This window comes from Saimiri boliviensis, chromosome 13 (assembly GCF_048565385.1).
Source record: "Saimiri boliviensis isolate mSaiBol1 chromosome 13, mSaiBol1.pri, whole genome shotgun sequence".
NCBI classification, from domain to species: Eukaryota; Metazoa; Chordata; class Mammalia; order Primates; family Cebidae; genus Saimiri; species Saimiri boliviensis.
This window is the reverse complement of record NC_133461.1, coordinates 45,361,153-45,375,840: the sequence shown is the minus strand read 5'-3', so window position 1 is coordinate 45,375,840 and position 14,688 is coordinate 45,361,153. Positions and strand designations below refer to the sequence as shown.

Sequence of the window (14,688 nt, the reverse complement as noted above, 5' to 3'; positions counted from 1 at the left end):
GCTGTCAGAAAAAATTACCTGGAAAAAGAGTTAGGAGATAGATTATCTAGAATATAAAGGACAAAGTATTTTAGCAATATGCATGGAAGTTGACGGCAACCATTATTGGACATTTGCTTCTTTAATTTATCTGTTGTAATGCCCTGGTATCAATTTTCATTGCATATGAAACATTTACTAATATGTGTATGTGTAACTGAAAGACTTAGTTCCTGTATGTTCTGTAATAGTCCAAACACATCTATAGAAGAAGGTTAATACAAGAAAATTTCAGAGTCAAGGAAGAAGTGGGTACATGGAACCACTGATAAGCAGAGGCTGTGAGAGACTCAAGTCCAGGTCAATGCTGGAATGAACTGGGTAGGGGTAGTGACCTGGAGTAGAATGTGTCCTCAAGCAAGATTGAGGTAGGAGGATGAGGGGAGGTGATTTTAAAAAGCTAAAAAGTGTAACGATTGATTCATTTATTCAGTTCAAATATCTGTTGTGTACCTATTATGTGGCAGCCTTCATGCTAGACATTGGATATGCAATGGTGACTCAGTCAGAGTTCCTGAGATTAAAGAACTCACTGTCCTGTGAGAGTGACTGTTAAATTAATAGATGAAAAGTGCTAGGTGCTATGATGATGATGATGACAATAATTCTTTTAACATTTGCTATGTGTAAATATATATATTTTATCTGCATTGACATGCAGCAAGACATTTGGTCTTTATTTGAATATGCTGATAGATAAGAGTAACTACTAGATGCTGTGATATCACATAAGAGGAGAGTATCTAATCCAGTTTAGGAGGATTATGTAAGATGATGAATATCTTAAGTGAAAGTGGAGATGAGATGGGAGTGCAAGGGATAGTAGAATGGAGACAGGAGAGCATTCTGTGGGCACATCAGAATTGGTGAAAGGTTGCAGTTGGTTCCGTCTCCTCTACATTGTAGCCCTACTAAGCAGGGTTTTGCATAAATAACATAATTCCTGGCAAAAGAGTCATCCCACAAATAACTAGAAAAATCAAGGTCTGCCTCCACAACTTGCTTTGTCTCCTTGGTATGTAGATGTTGTTCTTGTTCACCGATGTATCTGGTCTCCTCTCTAGTCACATAGAAGATTAAATTTGCTTTATCCCTAAAACATAGCCATGGAATTTGCTTTGGCCAATGATATGTGACCAGACATGAATGGGGTGGAAGCACACAGATGTTGGTTTGATTCTCCATTCTCCTCTTGGTTCTATTGAATCAAGAGATCATGTGTTCCTGATGGCACAACTGTAGGGACTGGAGGCTCTGTCCTTGTGGATCAGTGAATTGCTTTACTGAGTGTCCTCAGTGCCTGAGTGAAGCTCTGGAGGGTCATCCTGACCTACAGCAAATTTTGAGTAAGAAATAAATCTCTGTTCTGTGAAACTGCTAAAATTTTGTGGAGAGCAATGTTTGTAATTGAAGCATAATATTGCCTATCCTGCTTGCCTTTATTTCAGTTGAAAACCTTTTTATTTTTAGATTTCCACCTTGTTTTTATGTCCTTTGACTAACTTTCACTATAAGGTATTGTGCACGGACCCTTAGTGACATCCAGTGCACGGGCCCTTAGTGACATCCACACATGTGCTGGAATGAAATGACTTAAAAATAACATACTATTATTTATAAATTTTGTGAATTTCAGTTGAGCGTTTTAATTAACAGTATGAGAAATGATTCTATTAAAACACTGTATGGAAAATACTCTGGAAGACACATTTAATAATATATTTCCTTCAAGGGTTTAATGTTTCTTAATTTCTTTTTACTGGCATGATACACTCTACAGTTTTCATATAATCACTGATTAAAGTTACCAGAATTTTCAGGTAACATGACATTCCTATATTCATTAGGAATAAGCTCCTTAAAAATTATGGGTGTGAGTTAAATCCTATATATCCTTCTGAAACTGTTTCCCTTTTTAAAGGGAATGTTTCCACCACATTGCTAGACCTCACAGTTTGCATTAATTAAAATATGCATTAATAGATTTCACTGAAGTTGGAATTTCAATATTAGACACTTTTGCATGCTATGAGAAGGTTGGGGAAACATTTGCAAATATGGACCAGTTTTTTGCTAAGAATCTGCTGTTAGTTTTGTTTCTTGAAGAAATTCACAGCTAAAGTAAAAACAGATTATTATAAATCCAAGTATAGATATATCATCAGTAGACAATGAACAAAATTTCAAATGAGATTCTGTTTATTATATAATTTACAAAGGATAAGGAAAGCAGAGTTTTTGGGCGGCATTTTAATTTGGAAACCCAGAGAAAGAGGGTAGGAGGTTATAAGATTTTTTCCTGTAGAAGGGCTGTCCTCCCTCCAAATACAGAAAAGGTGGGTCGTAGATGGTTATTTCTAAGCTCTTTTGTTGGTTTGTTTTAGCACCCATCTCAAGATTAAGTATTAATACTATGCTAGACTCTGCCAGAAACAGTAGATATAAATGTTGAGATTACCCAAAAAGGCAAAGAAATTGGTTACATCTCATAGTCTTGATGTCTGAAAAAAATGGCCTTTTCCCTGATTCTGCCTACACTTTGTTCTTCCAGGTTCTGTCACTTTTTGCACTGAGAATTCCTTGTTTCTCTTCCAGCTCTTCTTCTGTCCCCTCTTTTTCCCTCTTTCCTTTGTTTCCTGATGCAGCTCTGTCTGACTTCTACTTTCTCACTCTTTCTACCTCTTAGGTTCTTGCGGGAGGGAGGAAATGAGATGAGATATTTTAAACTTCCTTTGGCAGAAAGCAGCATATTTTTTGATCATCCAGTTCCAACCTTTTTACTGAGCGGCTTATTGGGGGCTTGTTTTAATATTTTCACAACCATTATTATGCAGATTTTATCATTTCATTACTTGGCTAAGTAGGGCTTTGAACAAAGACATATAAACAAATGGGAATGATAAGACCTACCCTGACAAAACACTTTTAGCACCAGACTATTTTGTGTAATGCATATCTTACTGCTGTATACAAGGTTTAAATCACGTGGTAAGATAATTATAGATTAAAAATTGCACCTTAGAGATAATATGTACAAAATAAAGTGGAGTAAAGAGTGATTCACTTGAGAGCAGAATTATGCCATTACCAGAAAAATTAAATCCTAAGCCTCAAGATTCAGGTTTCCCTTGTGGGGTTCATTCTGAGTGCACTTGTTTCTCTTTCAGTCAGTTTTTCTTTCCCGTTCAGTGTCTCTGAGAAATGAGCATCTGCAGGTAGTTTGCTAGCAGAGGCATTGGTGCTCTAAGCAGGAAGTCAAAGTAAGTGTAGAAATTGGATTGTCAAAGATGGAGCTGGAGGGCGGTCTCACAGATTCTCCTTCAGTGTTCTTTCTAGTACATCATGTGGTCTGTAATATCTACTTCGCTTTGGAATAGAATCAAAAGCTTTAAGCTTCTCTACAAGTGTGAGTGCTCATGCACACACACAGACAGCAGTCTCTTATGTACGGATGCACATGTTCTGTTACTTCAGGTAATTATATATTTACCTGTCTGATTATTTCATATATTATATATATATACACACACACATATATACACACACATATACACACACTCACAAGCACACATATACATACACACACATACACACACTCAATGTTCTGCTACCAAACCTCTCTGTACAGGGACATAATTGAATTAGGCAAGCAAAAGGTCCCTGGTGATCATGAACACTACTTCTAAAACATGGGTGATATGGTTTGGCTGTGTCCCCATCCAGAGGTCATCTTGAATTCCCATGTGTTGTGGGAGGGACCTGGTGGGAGGTAATTGAATCATGGGGGCAGGTCTTTCCTGTGCTGTTCTTGTGATAGTAAGTCTCACAAGATCCAATGGTTGTAATAAGGGGGAGTTTTCCTGCACAAGCTCTCTCTTTGCCTGCTGCCATCCATGTGAGATGTAACTTGTTCCTCCTTACCTTCTGCCTTGATTGTGAGGCTTCCCCAGCCACATGGAACTGTAAGTACAATTAAACCTCTTTCTTCTGTAAATTGCCCAGTCTTGGTTATGCCTCTATCAGCAGTGTGAAAACAAACTAATACAATGAGTAACCCAATTACCACCAAACAGGGGTTGACAGCAATTACACAACTATTGGGTGAACTCCCAAAAGATAATACCTTATGTGTTCTTATTTCATTTCACCTTTGCAGATTCATTGTTTCATTAATGATTTGCTCCATCAGTTTAATATGCACCAGGAAAACAAAGCCAAGAATTCTCTCAAACTATTTACCCTTGGGTATAGAATATACTATAAAAGTGTCCTTATATAGCATAGTTCCCATTCTAGCTATACTTTATTAACACTGATGGTACAAATTAGTTTAAATTTTCTGAGCACAAACACTAGCTGAAGTTGAAGGAGGTGGTCCAGGTTTGTATTGGATGCAATGGGAGAAATAAATGGTTAAAAAATTTGCCTTGGACAAAAAAAAAAAAAATCCCTCTTTTTGTGGGGTAGAAAGGAGACCAAGGAGGACTGTGGGGACACTGATAACATTTTTTTATTACAAAAGCATAAATTTATTTACCTAATTTTTATTGTAGAAACATTAACAACTTATTTTTCAACCAACTTACTTCTTTTACTACAAAAATAGTACTTTTTATAGGAAAAAATACAAATAAGCATATCTAAAAATTCACTTACATTTAAAAATACAGTGAGACTCGATCTGCACTAAGGGATTGGCACCACATATTAAGTGTAATTATCCCTGGGGGAGGGATTACTAGGGTAGTTATTTTATTTTTATAGTTCCTTTGGAGAGAACCAGAGAGCTGCTTTAAAAAATGCTGTTGAATTAGACCTGTGTGAGAAATCACTGTAAAATGCATGAAAAAAACACACACACAAACAAAAAAACCTGAAAATCTAGAAATGAAGCACTCTGATTGTATCCCAAGTTCTTTACACGTTTTGTATTTTCCCTTAAAGAACCAAACTGGAAATGGTTGACAGCACAGCACAGGTGTGTGCGACCACACATAGTTCTAGCAGCAAACTGAGAATCAAAGACCAGCATGTGGCTCTGTAGCCACAAATTATCATCAAATACATGCACATTTGTATACTTTAAGTTACAATAAAGTGCTGAAGGTACTTTTGTGTCTCTAAAAATTTTTATTTTATATTTTCACTGTAATTGTTTTTGACAACTTATCCCAATCTTTCTTTCCAACTCTCATTGCCTGTAATGGTAGATAACACAATCTAGTCTATTCTAAGTAAACTTCATCACTTGGAACTTTTCTTAGACTTTCAGTCTTTTTAAAATTAAATGTTTTCTTGCAAGGTAATAAGAGAGTCACAGAGTTGTAGGAAATAAGAGAGAGGATCTTGTGGATCATATACCTAGTTTCCCACAAGAGTAATACCTTGTACAACTGTAGTTAAAAATCACAACCAGGATACTAAAAATGATACAGTTAAGAGATACAGACATTTTCATCACCACAAGATAGCTCATGCTGCCCTCTTATACTTATATCCACCTTTTCCCTGACTCTCCCTCCTTCTTAGCACCTGATAACCACTCATCTCCATTATTTAGTTATGCCATTTAAAAAATATTCTACAAATGGAATCACATAACATTTAAGCTTTTGGGACTGGCTTTTTTCACTTAGCATAATTCTCTAGAGACTCATCTAGGTTATTTGTTGCTGAGCATCATGCTATGGTATGATGTACCAGTATGTTCAACATTCACCTATTGAGAGAAATTTTCCTGTTTCTAAGATGGAGCTATTAAGAATAAATCTGCTCTAAACATTTGTGTACAGGTTTTTCTGTGAACATAAGATTTTATTTCTCTGGGATAAATGACCAAGAGTATAATTATTGTATCATATGGTAGTGGCATAGTTAGAATTTTAGAAACTGCTAAAACTTTTCCAGAGTGGCTGTATAACATTCCCACGAGATTTGTTTGAATAATCCTCATCCTTGCCAGCATTGAGTGATATTACTACTTTTCATTTTAGCCATTCTGATGGGTGTGTAGTGCTATGTCATTGTGATTTTAATTTTCATTTCTCTAACAGCTAGTGATGTTGAATATCTTCTCAACTGCTTATTGCCATCTGTATATTCTCTTTGGTGAAATATATGTTTTTGTCTTTTGCCCATTTTCTAATTAGATTGTGATTTTACTATTGAGTTTTGAAAGTTATTATTATTTTTTCTAGATACAAGTACTTTGTCAGATATGGGGTTTGCAAATATTTTCTCTCAGTCTGTGGCTGTCTTGTCATTTCCGTTAAGCAGGGTTTTTCACAAAGCAGAAGTTTTAAACTTTTATGAGACTCAAATTATCAACATCTTTATTTATGTGTCATGCATTTGGTGTCAAATTTGCAAGTGATTTTCCTAATTCTGTGTCCTGAAAATTTTCTCCTTTTATTCTTAAAAGTTTTCATTTTATATTTTACATTTAAGGCTGTGATCCAACTTTAGTTAATCTTTACAGAGGCTGTGGGGACTTACGTCAACATTTCTTCCCTAGTCACTTACTGATGTCAGATAGTTCCAGCACCATTTGTTGAAAAGGCTGTCTTTGGTCTATAGAATCGCTTTTGCAGTTTGCAAAAAATCAGCTGAGCCTCTTTGTGTGGTTCTACTTCTGAGTCCTTTATTCTTTTCCACTGGTTTATCTGTTTATTTCTCTGCTAAAACCTCACAGTCATTTTTACTGTAGGTATTACCTTGAAATTAGGTAGATTGGTTCCTCCCACTGTATTCTTTCCTTTCCTTTCCTTTCTTCTTCTTCTTCATGTTTCTTTGAAATGGAGTTTCGCTCTTGTTGCCCAGGCTGGAGTACAATGGTGCGATCTTGGCTCACCGCAACCTCCACCTCCTGGGTTCAAGCAGTTCTCGTGCCTCAGTCTCCCAAGTAGCTGGGATTACAGACATGTGTCACCACGCCTGGCTAATTTTATATTTTTAGTAGAGGGTTTTAGTTTAGTTTAGGGTTTCATTATGTTGGTCAGGCTGGTCTCAAGCTCTTGACCTCAGGTGATTTGCCCCCTCGGTCTCGAAAGTACTTGCTGGGATTATAAGTATGAGCCACTGCACCTGGCCTTCTTTTCAAAATAGTTTCAGTTACGCCACTTTCTTTGCCTTCCAGTATAAACTTTGGAAACATCTTGTCTGTATCTGTAAACAAGCTGGGATTTTCATAAGAAATGTGATAAATCAGTACATTCATTTGGGGGAATTGACATCTTTATTATCTTGAGTCTATAGATTCATTAACACAGTGTATCTTTCCACGTATTTAGATCTTTCATTATTTTCATCAGTATTTTGTAATTTTCAGCAAAAGTTTTTCACATCTACACCTGTTTTGTTAGATTTACACGAGTATTTTATTTTTTGAGTAATTACTAATGGTATTATAATTTTAATTTCTGTGTTCATGTTTTTATTGACAGTATAGAGAAAAAAAATGCATGTTTATCTCATATCCTAAAATCTTGCTGAACATACTTGTTAGTTCCAGGATTATTTTTAGTAGATTTTTGAAATTTCTATGCAGGCATTATGCCATGTGCAAAATAAGAACAGTTTTGGTTTTTCACTTCTAATGTATGTGCCTTGCATTTTCTTTTCTTGCCTTATTGGCCTGGTTAGAACTTTCAGCAATCAGTTGAATAATATAAGAGTAGTGAGAGTAGACATTCTTGCATTCTTCTTAATCTTAGCAGGAAATTGTTATGTTTTTCATCATCAAGTATAATGTTAACTGTAGGTTTTATTTCATTTATTTATTTTTCTGGATGTTCTTTCCTAAAGAAGTTCTGCCATTTCCATGTTTCTGAGAGGTTTCATTATTAAGGGGTGTGAAATTTTGTCAGATGCTTTTTCAGTCTCAGTTGATATAATCATGTCATTTATCATCTTTAGTGGATTACATTAATTTTCCAATATTGAATCAGCCTTGTATCCCTAGAATAAACCACATTTGGTTATGATGAATATTTTTATATATTGATGAATTCTATTTGTTAATATTTTAAGGATTTTTGTGTCCATATTCATGAGGGATTATTTGTATGAAGTTTTCTTTTTTTGTAATTTATTTGTCCAGTTTTGGTAGTGGGGCAATACCAGTTTTGGTATCAGGACAATAAAATGAATTAGTAATTGTTCTTTCCTCTTTAATTTTTCTGGAATTGATTGTATAAAACTGGTGAATCTCTTGTTTATTTGATAAAATTATTCAGTGAAACTATCCGGGCTTGGAGATTTCTTTTTTGGGAGATTTTAAATTATTAATTTAATTTTCTTAATAGTTACAGGGCTATATTTCTTATTGGCTTATTTGTGGCTTTTCACATTTTTTTGAGGAATAGTCCATTTCATTTAAGATGTCAAATTTATCTTTGCAGAGTTTATAGTATTGCCTTATTATTGTTTTAATGTCTTCAGGTGTATAGTGATATTACTTGTTGAGTTTCTTATATTGGTAAATTGTCTTCTCTCTCTTTTTTGTCAGTATTTGTAGAGGTTTGTCAATTTTATTAATCTTTTTGAAGAAACAACTTTTTGTTTAATTGATTTTCTCTACTGTTTTCAATTTTGCTAATGTTTGCTTTTTATTATTTCTAATGATTCTACAGGTTTATTTTGTTCTTATTTTTCTAATATTTAGATGAGAACTTAAGGCACTGATTTGAGACATCTCCTTTTTTTCTGATAAGCATTTGGTACTATAAATTTTCCTTGCCACATTGCTTTAGCTGTATCTTATAAGTGTTATGTTGTATTTTCTATTTCTTTCAGTTCTCTTGAAACTTCCTCTATTTTATGCTAAAAATTTGAGGTATATATCAATGGACAAATGAATTAAAAAATTGTGAAACATATACAATGGAATATTATTCGGCTTTAATAAAGGAGATTCTGCCATTTACAGGAAAATGGATGACACTGGAGGACATCATGTCAAGAGAAGTAAGTCAGACACACACAAAATACTGCACGATCTCACTTATATGTGGAATCTAGAAAAATCTCAAGACTTCCTTTTTGATCATGAATTATTTGGAAGTGTTATTTATTTGTTAAATGTTTGTAAATTTTCCTGTTACCTCTGTTATTGATTTCTAGTTTGATTATGTGTGTTGGAGAGTATATTCTGTATAATTTCAAAATATACTCTGTAGGATTTGTTGAGATTTGTGTTATGGAACGGAAAATGTTATATCTTGACCTAGTTTTGTGGGCACTTTAAAAGAATGTGTAAAATGTACTCATGTGTAGTATGGTGGAATATTCTATACATGTTAGTTAGATCCTGCTAGTTGATGGTATTTTTTATCTCTTCTGTATATTTGCTGATTTTCTTTCTGATTGTTGTGTCAGGTATTGAGAGAAAGGTATTAACTTCTCCACTGTAATTGTGAGTTTATCTTTTCCTCCTTTCAGTTTTACTAGTTTTTGCTTCATATGTTTGGCAGCTCTATTTTTAGTTACATACACATTTAGGATTGCCATGTCTTCTTGGTGGATTTACTTTTTATAATTATAAAATGTCTATCTCTAGTAATTATCTTTGCTATGAAGTCTATATTATCAAATATTAGTATGGTCTGTTCTGCTTTCTTGTGATTGATGCTTGCATAGTATGTTTTGAAGTCTAGCCTTGCCTCTTGGCCCCTGCTGGTAGGGGTGGGGTGGTGGTTGGCTGAAATAGAGTACTTACTGTCCATGCTTTTCCTGTCTTCCTCTGCTGTGCTTTTCTTGGGCCTTTAGTTAGGGAGATTGAATTTCTATTGGAGATTTGTGTGTGTGGTTATCTGTGTTCCCACTGGTGTTTTATAGTTGCTGGTTCCTTCAGCTCCAAATTTTGAATGGATGAGTTAAAAAAGAAAACCCAAGTAACTCATCACCATGTTGTTCCTTGGGTCCCAAGGTCCTCAGTGGACCTGCCCTTCCCCTCCTCCATCTTTTAGTCTTCTTACATTTGTGTTACATAGAACATTCAGGGTTTTTAGTTGCATTTTGCAGGAGGATTAAGGAAAAGTACATCTACTCCATCCCTGAGGCAGAAATCAGGATGCCAAGGTCTTTGGGTTTACCATCTCAGATTTTAATATATAGTAATTTCAAAGATTTTTTTTTTCTTCAACCCTTCATTCCAAGATGGTGTCTACAGAGCTTCAGAGTACCAGAATTAAGGGTAGGTATATTGGCTGTTCTTCACACCCTACTGCTGAGAGGGAATTTATTCTTTAGGACAATGATGTATATGGCAACTACCATCTTCCCTGAAGCCCATGGTCCTGCAATAACCTCTGGTCATGAGGTCCATGCTGGTCAGTCTGTCTTCCTTATAGCCCTTGCTATTCAGTTCTACTTGCATTTTTTCAACTTTGTTTATTTTTTAACCTTTTGGTAATATAGAAAAATTCATACTACTTTTTTTTCTTTTTCTTTTTGAGATGGAGTCTTGCTCTGTCACCCAAGCTGGAGTGCAATGGCTTGATCTTGGCTCACTGCAACCTCCTTCTCCCCGTTTCAAGCAATTCTCCTGCCCCAGCCTCCTGAGTAGCTGGGATTACAGGCGGGTAACACCATGCCTGACTAATTTTTGTGTTTTTAGTAGAGACAGGGTTTCACCTCATGTTGGCCAGGCTGGCCTCAAAATCAAGTGATCTGCCTGCCTCTGCCTCTGCCTCCCAAAGTGCTGGGATTACAGGCATGAGCTACTGCACCCAGCCCTACTTTTGATAATATAGAAAAACTATACTATTATGGGGCCAGGAAACTTGGGAGTTTATTGGGATAGCATAGTAAGGGTGGAGAAACAAAAATTATATAAAGAAACCTCAATTTCAGGCCTGCTCATAGTATATGTGGAATACAAAGGCCTATATATTGAACAGACTTTCTTTTACTGAGACAATAGCAACTGGAATTACTAATCAAAAATTTAAAGCAACACTTATATTAGGAAATAAACACAAATTTCATCTATCACCTTTAAACACTACAATGGTTTTGCATATTATAAATTATTATTATGCAGTGTGTCAGTTAGGGGTTCATAAAAAAAGCAAAACCAGCAGGAGATCTGTGTGTGTGTGTGTGTGTGTGTGTGTTTATGCATATGGACCTAGCTCTATCTTTGCCTCTGGATTGGTTTATAAGATTGTGAGGACTGGTTCGGCAAGACTGAAATCCTTACAGTAAGCTGTTGAAAAGGGCAGGCTGGAACTCTGAGGCACAAGCTGAAGGTGCAGTTCACAGATAGAATTTCTTCTTCTTTCTCCTTTTCTTCTTTTTCCTCTAGTTCCCTTTCTCCTCCTTGTTATCCTCCTTCTTTTCCTTCTTAAAAAAATTTTTTTATGGATACATAGTAGTTGTATGTATTTATGGGGTACATATGATACTTAGATACAAGAATTCAATGTGTATTGATGAAATCAGGGTAATTGGGATGTTCATCACCTTAAGCATTAATCATTTCTTTGTGTTAGGAATATTCCAGTTCCACTCATTTCGTTATTTTGAAATATACAATAAATAAGGCACTTCAGTTGATGGAATCAAGTCCACCCTGGTATCTATGATAATTTTTCTTACTGAAAGTAAACTGATTATAAGCTTTAATCACATCAACAAAGTACTTTGATGGCAACACCCAGATTTGCGTTTGATTCAATAACTGGGGAATGTAACCTAGACAACTTGACACATAAACCTGATCATTGCATGCAGCAAATATTAAACATATTTTAATCACACACGGCACTATCCCTTATATTGCAATTGTCACCATCTCTCAAAACAACAGCTAGATGTATATTAGGGTAAAGAGTTGGTATAAATTCATGCACTCTCTCTTTGTTGTGAAAGCTGTTCTGTGCCTTGTAGGATGTTTAGCAGCATCCCTGGCCTCTATACACTAGATGCTAAAAGCATCCCCCGCCAGTTGTGACAACAAAAATGTTTCCAGATATGCAGAAAATTCTTCAAGGGGTAAAATCACTGCTGGTTTATGACCACTGAGCTAGATATACGTGTGTGTGTGTGTGTGTGTGTGTGTGTGTGTGTGTGAATGTGTGTGTGTGTGTATATATATATAAACACACACATATACATGTATATATTATATAATATATATTATATACACATATATATTATATATACATGTATGTATAATGTATATGTATTATATATGAATGTATATGTGTATACACATATACATATTATATATAATACCTATATATAATATATATTATATATATACACATATATACATATTATATCTATTTTATATATACATGTATATATATAATATATATTATATATAATATATATTTATATATTACATGTAGTGGCAGGGAGATGTTTTACAATATTTAACAACTCGTATTCTAAAGTATATATATATTTATGGTCTTATGTTCTTTACATTAACAAATAATAAAAATAACAATGAGGTAATATGTTTTATATATATATATTTTAGAATAATACGAGTTGTTAAATGTTGTAAAACATCTCTCTGCCACTAGAAATACCGTTAATTGGAACATGAAGAGAAATAAGAAAACAGTTACTTTGCAAAAGCAGGAAGCAATACTTTGCCCTGAAAAATAAATTTAGTGCCATTGGTGAATAAGACTAAAACAAGATAATTAATTTGCCTTTTTTTCTAAGTACTTTGCTGCTCAAAGCTTCATAGCATGAAGAAGATTTAAAGCTACCTTTTTTGCTTTTTTCCTATAGAATGAACACTGTTTTTATTTATTCAATAGTTTGTTTTATTGACCTCAATTTAGTATCAAAGAATCACAACAACTACAAATAATTTGCTTCTTATTTAATTGTGGTACTGAATTGATTTTATGCAGTCAGGTGTCCTTGATAGCAGAAAAGATTCTGAAATTCTAGCTTTTTAAGTGGATATGACATGCCAAAATCACAAATGAACAATGAAGATAGGTTACTGTATTAGTCTGAGTTCTCCAGAGAAACAGATTCAGTAGGATGTGTATATACATATAAGAAGAGATTTATTTTTATTTTATGGAATTGTCTCATATGATTATGGAGACTAGTAAATCCAAAATCTGCAGGGTGGACTGGCAGGCCAAAGACTAGGTAAAGGCCAATGCTGCAGATCCAGTCTGAAGGTTGCTCACGAATTCCTTCTTGCTAGGGTAAGGCCAATCTTGTTCTATTCAGATCCTCAGCTGATTGGATGAGGTCCACCCACATCATAGAGGGCAATCTGTTTTACTCAAAGTCTACCAATTCAGTTGTTATTCTCATCAAAAACACTCTCATAGAAATATCCAGAATAATATTTTGCCTCATATTTGGGCACCAAGACCCAGTCAAATTGACACATAACATTATCTGTCACAATTGCCTCATTATTATTTTTATTATTTGTTAATGTAAAGAACATTATGGACAAACATAAGCCATAGAGTCAGAGAGAGACTTCGTTTTATTCTGCTGCTTTTTAGTTGTGGGATATTGAGCAATTTATTTGGTCTCTCTGAATCTCAATTTCTTCATCTGTATGATAATATTTCCTTCTTAGGGTTGTTGTGGAGAACTGCATATGATAATGTATATAAAACATGTAGATCCTGTTGAGTTTTGGGACATATATATATATATATATATATATATATATATATATATATATACACATACACACAGACATATATATTTAAATAATTTTTAATTTCTATGGATACATAATAGGTACATATATTTATGAAGTACATGTAATGTTTTAATAAAAGAATTCAATGTGTAATCCTCACATCATAGAAAACAAAGTATCAACCTCCTCAAGCACTTATCCTTTGTTTTACAATCTGATTATACTCTTATTTTAAAATGCACAATTAAATTATTATTGGCTAGAGTCACCCTGCTGTGCCATCAGATACTGTTATTTATTGATTCTATTTCTTTTAACCCATTAACCATCCTCACCCTTCCCTATTCTTCCCACTACCCTTTCTAGCCTCTGATATAACCATACTTCTGTCTCCATGGGTTCAAGTGTATCAATTTATAGATTTCCACAAATAAGAACTTGTGATGTTTTTCATTTACTTAATACTGATCATCAGTACCAACATATTGTTGCAAATGACTGAATCTCATTCTTTTTTATGGCTGAGTAGTATTTCATTGTGTATAAGTACCACATTTTCTTTAACCATTCATCTGTTGATGGACACGTAGGTTGCTTCCAAATCTTGGCTGTAGTAAACAGAGCTGCAATGAACATGAAGTGAAGATACCTCAATATACTGGTTTCCTTTTTTTGGGTATATACCCTGCACTGAGACTCCTGGATCATACGGTAGTTCTAACTTTTTGTTTTCTGAGGTACCTTCAAACTGTTCTCCTTAGTGGTTGTACTAATTTCCATTCTCACCAACAGTATGTGAGAGTTCTCTTTTCTCCATATCCTTGACAGCATTTCTTATTGCCTGTCTTTTGGATATAAGTCATGTTAACTGGGGTGATTTGATATCTCATTGTAAATTCAATTTGCATTTCTCTGACAATCAGTGATGTTTAGCACATTTTCATATAACTATTGCCATTTTTATGTCTTCTTTTGAGAAATATCTATTTACATCTTTTGGCTAGTTTTAA

At 34.5% G+C, this 14,688-nt stretch overlaps 1 pseudogene; it reads left to right on the top strand.

Moving 5' to 3' along the window:
- Window positions 1-14,688, top strand: part of LOC141580801 (WW domain-binding protein 11 pseudogene) — a 252,146-nt pseudogene that overhangs the window by 147,441 nt on the left and 90,017 nt on the right.